Source organism: Oncorhynchus tshawytscha, linkage group LG23, assembly GCF_018296145.1.
Source record: "Oncorhynchus tshawytscha isolate Ot180627B linkage group LG23, Otsh_v2.0, whole genome shotgun sequence".
In the NCBI taxonomy this organism is placed as follows: domain Eukaryota; kingdom Metazoa; phylum Chordata; class Actinopteri; order Salmoniformes; family Salmonidae; genus Oncorhynchus; species Oncorhynchus tshawytscha.
In genome coordinates this window covers 14,724,380-14,731,796 of record NC_056451.1, presented here as the reverse complement: position 1 = coordinate 14,731,796, position 7,417 = coordinate 14,724,380, and positions in this window count along the sequence as shown.

The following is a 7,417-nucleotide window of genomic DNA, read 5'->3' as shown; positions in this document are numbered from 1 at the left end:
AAGCTGTTTAGAAGCCTTTTGGACCTAGATTTTGCACTCCGGTACCACTTGCTGTGCGGTAGCAGAGAGAACAGTCTATGACTAGGGTGGCTGGAGTCTTTGACAACTTTTAGGGCCTTCTTCTGACACTGCCTGGTATAGTAGTCTTGGATGGCAGGAAGCTTGGCCCTGGTGATGTACTGGGCCGTACTCGTTACCCTCTGTAGTGCCTTGCGGTCGGAGGCTGAGCAGTTGCCATACCAGGAAGTGATGCAACACGTCAGGATGCTATCGATGCTCCAGCTGTAAAACAATTTTGAGGATCTGAGGACCCATGCCGAATCTTTTCAGTCTCCTGAGGGGGAATATGTTTTGTCATGCCCTCTTCACAACTATCTTGGTGTGCTTGGACCATGTTAGTATGTTGGTGATGTGGACGCCAAGGAACTTGAAGCTCTCAACCTGCTCCACTACAGCCCCATCGATGAGAATGGGGGTGTGCTCGGCCATCCTTTTCCTGTAGTCCACAATCATCTCCTTTGTCTTGATCACGTTGAGGGAGAGGTTGTTGTCCTTGCACCACACGGTCAGGTCTCTGACCTCCTCCCTATAGGCTGTCTCATCGTTGTCTTGCAGTCATGAGTGAACAGGGAGTACAGGAGGGGACTCAGCACGCACCCCTTAGGGGCCCCCGTGTGGAAGATCAGCGTGGCAGATGTGTTGTTACCTAACCTTACCACCTGGGGGCGGCCCGTCAGGAAGTCCAGGATCCAGTTGCAGAGGGAGGTGTTTAGTAGCATAGTGATGAGCTTTGAGGGTGCTATGGTATTGAACACTGAGCTCTAGTCAATGAATAGCATTCTCACATAGGTGTTCCTTTTGGAAAGGACAGTGTGGAGTGCAATATAGATTGCATCGCATGATTGAAACATGTTGATATTACAGACTCAGACAGGGAGAGGTTGAAAATATCAGTGAAAACACTTGCCAGTTGGTCAGCGCATGCTCGGAGTACACGTCCTGGTAATCCGTCTGGCCCTACGGCCTTGTGAATGTTGACCTGTTTGAAGGTCTTACTCACATTGGCTGCGGAGAGCGTGATCACATAGTCGTCCGGAACAGCTTATGCTCTCATGCATGTTTCAGTGTTATTTGCCTCGAAGCGAGCATAGAAGTTATTTAGCTGATCTGGTAGGCTTGTGTCACTGGGCAGCTCTCGGCTGTGCTTCCCTTTGTAGTCTGTAATAGTTTGCAAGCCCTGCCACATCCAACTAACGTCGGAGCCGGTGTAGTACGATTAGATCTCAGCTCTGTATTGATGCTTTGCCAGTTTGATGGTTTGTCGGAGTGCATAGCGGGATTTCTTATAAGCTTCCAGGTTAGAGTTCCGCTCCTTGAAAGCGGCAGCTCTACCCTTTAGTTCAATGCGAATGTTGCCTTTGGTTGGGGTATGTACGTACAGTCACTGTGGGGACGACGTCATCAATGCACTTATTGATGAAGCCAGTGACTGATGTGGTGTACTCCTCAATGCCATCGGAAGAATCCCGGAACATATTCCAGTCTGTGATAGCAAAACAGTCCTGTAGTGTATCAGCTGCTTCATCTGACCACTTTTTTATAGACCGAGTCACTGGTGCTTCCTGCTTTCCTGCTTGTAAGCAGGAGTCAGGAGGATAGAATTATGGTCAGATTTGACATGGAGTCATCTGTGAAATTCAGCATGGCTTCTGGGAACTTTCACTATACAGAAGTCCATTCATGTCAAGTGCATTCCACTCCTTGGAAATTGAAATTATCTGCATTTCAGATTTGGCTTGAAATTAGAGAAAGTGTATTATGTGAATAACCTCTAAACTAAGAATCATCCGTCAACTGTGATAGAAGGATTGTTTTATTAGAAAGAAAACATGAAAATGTTCTTGAATGTGGGAATGAAGTTGAATAAAGATGCCTCCTTTGCTCTATAATGGTTTAGATCTGGGAAAATGAAAGTGTCACGGTCGTCCTCCTCTTCATCTGAAGAGGAGAGGCGAGAAGGATCGGAGGACCAAAATGCAGCGTGGTATGTGTTCATCATGAATTTTAATAAAGACAACACTGAACACTGAAACACTATACAAAAACATTAAACGAAATAACAACCGTGAAGCTAATGAGAACTGTGCCGAAACAAGCAATCAACATAGACAATCACCCACAAACAAACAGTGCAACCCAGGCTACCTAAGTATGATTCTCAATCAGAGACAACTAATGACACCTGCCTCTGATTGAGAACCATACTAGGCCGAAACATAGAAATCCCCAAATCATAGAAAATCAAACATAGACTGCCCACCCCAACTCACGCCCTGACCATACTAAATAATGAATACAAAACAACGGAAATAAAGGTCAAAACGTGACAGGAAGTAATAGTGTAGAAAATAAAAAACGTTTTACCACAGTCGGCCTTCTTTGTTCAGGTCAAGTAGTTAGGCCTAATCAAATCCAATTTTATTTGTCACATGCACCGAATACAACCTTACCCCTGAAATGTTTACTTACGAGCCCTTAACCAACAATGCAGAGTATTTAAAAAAGTAAGTAAGAAAAATGTGTTAAACTAAAGGAAAATTAGTAACACAATAAAAATAACAATAACAAGGCTAAGTACAAGAGGTACCGGTACCGAGTCAATGTGCAGGGTTACGGAGTAGTCAAGGTAATTAAGGAAATATGTACATGTAGGTAGGGGTAAAGTGACTATGCATAGATAATACACAGAGAGTAGCAGCAGTGTGAGTGAAGAGTGTGAAGGAACTGTTTTAATGACTGAGTCACTGGTGCTTCCTGCTTTAATTTTTACTTGGAATCAGGAGGATAGAATTATGGTCAGATTTGCCAAATTGAGGGTGAGGGAGAGCTTTGTACGTGTCTCTGTGTGTAGAGTAAAGGTGGTCTCAAGTTTTTTTCCCTCTGGCTGCACGTTTAACATGCTGAAATTTCCCTGCATTAAAGTCCCCGGCCACTAGGAGCGCTGCCTCTGGATGAGTGTTTTCCTGTTTGCTTATGGGGGTATTGAGCTCATTGAGTGCGGTTTTAATGCCAGCATCGGTCTGTGGTGGTATGTAGACAGCTAGGTAGATAGTTTGGATTAGTGCCCATATATCACTGATTAGTGATAGAGTACATAAAATAAAATATACATATCGGGTTATTATTTTTGATAATGAATTGTATCGTTTTGAGAAAATCGTAATATTATTTTGCGCTAGTTGGCTGTACCTACACAAAATTGCAATATTTCCCCCCATCTTTTTGTAAAATAGGGAGAAAAAAATTCAGCATTTCCAAGACTGATCAAAACTCATTTTCATATGGCTCTCTGCAGAAAACAATATGGTGAGAATTATGTTTGGAACGCAATAAAATCAGTATCGAATTGCAATAAATATATAATAGGAGAGTTGGGACACACAATTGTAAATGGTTTAGATAGGGTTTTACATTAATCAAAGGGCAGTGCACATTCCCAGAATGCAACCAATGTCAAAGATAAACAAATAGATTTCTTCCTTCAGTCATGCTTCTACTAAAACTCCAGATCTAACTGGATGGTATTCTGTCAGTTGCTAGTTCTTAGCAGAACTAATTTTCTAATGATAATGCTAGCTACTGTAGCTATCTATGGCTCCATAACTTTACCTAGTCAATTTCAGTAGCTAGCATCAGACTCCAATGTTAGTTACAAACTCTTAATTACAATGACTTGGACAATAGTTTCCCAAAACATTAAAAATAAGAAACAAATAATGCTACCTAGCCATAAAAGAAAGACATTAAAACTTACCAGCCATGAGAGCTAATAGCTGGGCTTCTTTGGTGGACATTGTGCAATCAGTCTCAGCTGTAACCTGGTTGTGCACATCGTGATTGGGGAGAAAGGAAAATGACCCTACCACCTGTTAGCCCTCTCTAAAAAAACACCACACATTCCACTATTTAACCCTACCTAGTCCTACTCCAGACAAACAGTCTGAGAGGACATAACACTACCACTCAACACCTCCTGCAGCTGTTCTGCAGTAAATCCTCGCAATCCCAAGTTCTTCTCTGCCGCTGCCACTACAACCTCTATTTTCAGTCTTTCGATTCATTTATGCAGTACAGTTAACAACCATGGCTGTGAATGCTAAAAAGCCTACCTTACTGAAGCACATTTTCTTCACTCTCTCTTGATCTCTGCCTACTCACAGGAATCCTTTCAGGTTCCCTCACCCTGTACCCATCTTCCTCTAGTACTCTCGTCACTGCTTTGGCATATAATACGTTTTGTACTTCTCTAACCCTGGGAACCTCAAGCTGCCCTTCTCTCTCTGGACACCTCTGATCTATAAGCCCCATGATCAACCCCACAACTAACACACAACTTTCTCCACCGATACCACACATTCCTTAGTCTCATGCCCTCCTACACACTGCTACAATATGGCCATAACCTTGACACCTAAAACACTTGAATATTCTCAGAACATAAACTCTAACAGGATAACTGACACTTCCTACCTTGACCTTATCTGGTAATGATTCTGCATCAAAACTCAGCATGACAGATAATGTCTTCTCAGTTTCCCACCAGATCTACGTCTCATCAAGCGGCGGGCGTCAGACACCGGGATCGTCACTTTCAACTGCTCCTCCTTAACACCTACTGTAATGCCACACCCATTATCACTCCTCTCAACGGCGCCCTGCTCCATAGAGCAAAGCATGTCACAATTCTTGTCCCTATTCTCATAATCTGGCACGCCCTCTCCCTCTGGGTGGAGGAAACACAGTAAATCATCACGAGTCCACTCAGAGTTACCTTCACCATCTCAACAGTCCCCAACCTCACCTCCACCCAACCTAACACCATATATGGATCAACCAAACAGCAAGGATCCATTCTCTACAAATCTCACTCCAACAAAATCCTCTTTATCATCCTTGGGATGAGGCCCGAAAGCCGTAGGTACTTCACCCTCACTCTCAACAAGTTCCGTCTCTGAACTACTGGAGCACATTTCCTTGTTTTTGCACTTGACACCCACCTTCCTCCCCTTACTACTTCCTTCTACACTCAACTTCTTCTCAGCAATCATCACTGCACCTGCCACCACCTTTAATTCATCTTCACTCTCGTCATGTTCCATTTCCTCCTGAAGCTCTTCCAAAAGTTGTGTGATCCTCCATTCCATATTCACTCACAAAATATTCCATGTCTCTTTTTTTATTGTCCATCTTCTCCTTCACCAGATCTGTCAGAAGGCCTGTGCAATCCCCCCCACTCCATGTTAATTAATCTTTTACTTTCTTCCTTATTTCCGCCTTGACAGGTGGTTGCGTCAGACAACAAGGCCGATGCATGTGAGCTGTCATCAACCAACCAGTGTAGAGTATGCTGGTCTATGGAAATCTCATCTGATTGGTTAGAAGAAACAGGTCCCCCCTCCCAGAGCTCTAGCTCTATCTCTCCTTGCTTGCAAATTCCTGTTTGGACATCTACAAATCTTTTTGTCATGGTAGGGCGCTAAAACACTGCCAACAGTCTGAGCGTGTGAAATTGAAATGCACAGCTGTACAGATGCAATTATTGCTTGTAATTATTAAGTTGGAAGTTTGCGAACGCGATTACAACTACAGGGGCACACCAAGAAGAAGTCCTTCCATTCCAGGACTGTAATTGTGTGTTATCTGCAGGTTGTTTCCATGGTTAGGCCTGTATAACATAATGACCCTCTAGAGATGAAACTGAAACATTTAAATCAATACCATGTCACAGCAGACTCCCAAAACGTTCCATACACACTGTCAAGTCAACTAAAGGTAAACTTCCTAACAGGAAAGGAGGATCAAATTGCTCTTTACTGTCTTTAAAAAAATACTTGTTACCACCACCTACATAGAGTGTACCGGAGTCAGATTACATAAACCAGAAATGTTTAATCTTGCGCATGCTTTGCTGACAAAAGGGCGGGGGATTTGTCATCAGTTTGGTCTGAAAGGTTGAGGGATAGCAATTAGGGCATAGATACAAGCCGCATGGCGGAATATCCACACTATAGCACAATTAAAATGAAGGAAGAGTTCCCGCATTCATGTCGGCTCATTCAGAAATTACATGAACATTTCAGACACGCTAGGGGGCCAGCAGGTAGCCTCGTGGTTAGAGGAGCGCCAGCAACTGCGGGTTGCCAGTTTGAATCCTGGGTCCGACGGGAAAAATCTGACAGGAAGTGAGCTGACAACTGGAGGGTTATTGCTGGTATCAAATCCTTGAGGCCTTTGCCTGCCATTGATCAAGGCACTTAACCCCTCACAATAACAACTCCATGGGCGCAAAGTCTCTCCAAAACCTGTAGGAGGGGATGGGTTAAAAGCAGAGGTCAAGTTTCAGTTAGACCTTGTGTGCGATTGACCAATAGTGACCTTAATCTTACAAGATACGTATTGAATATAGCCCCTAGATCTCAGTTTGTTGGAAATGCAAAGTATTATGGAGCTAAATCAACTTCATCATCTTGATAAATATTGAGTGACAATTTGAATAAAACATGTCTCGTGTTGATTTAATCTGCGTGGGAAAGAATGGAAACTCACCCAAGTGGCACAGAACCAAGAACAAACCTTCAGGAGCACATATTTAGAGTCAATAAAGATATGTTGCACATTACACAAACAGAACATACATGAACATATTTAAGTGTTTTTACCTGCAACTAAAGTGAGCTTGCTCATTATGCCTGCTTCTCTGCTAGTCAGGTAGGAGGACATCTTTATGTCTTTCTCAAAATGAGGATGATGAGAAAGGCGAAATGACAACTATTTGCTCATCATATTTTGTTCCACTCTCTATGACTAATAATGAACCTGGGTTAATCATCTGACGATCCTCCAAAATAGCTCTGTCATTCCTGTTTGTCATAGGTCTGTTACAACAGAGCAAGAAATATCTTATCTTGTGTAAGAAAAAAGCTGTGCCACAAAAGTTGGTAAAACAGTACACACACAAACAGCTTCCTGTTCTCATACTTTCAGTATGAGGTTTGATGACCATAGTATTAACATATAAACCCAGAGCGTGAACTCAGTATAAAAAATGGGAACAGTTGCCAAAGAGCCTACAGATAGCTGTGCAACTTCAAGCACTCATACAGTACTGTCCTGTCTTCTTCAGTACTGTATGCTCTGGGGTAAACTGAACACAATTCCCTGAGGGTCCCTGGGCCAGAAGCTGCAGTGGATCCTGTCTGGAAGAGTCACACCTGCCAGAGATCAAATGAATGCCAAGTTGAATTTGAAATGACAGTCTATTTCTGTGGGGTCAAGGGACAAATGGATGAAAACATATGTATTCCCCACACAACCCAACATGTGACAACAGACACTACCAGAAATCCCTGTTCCTAGT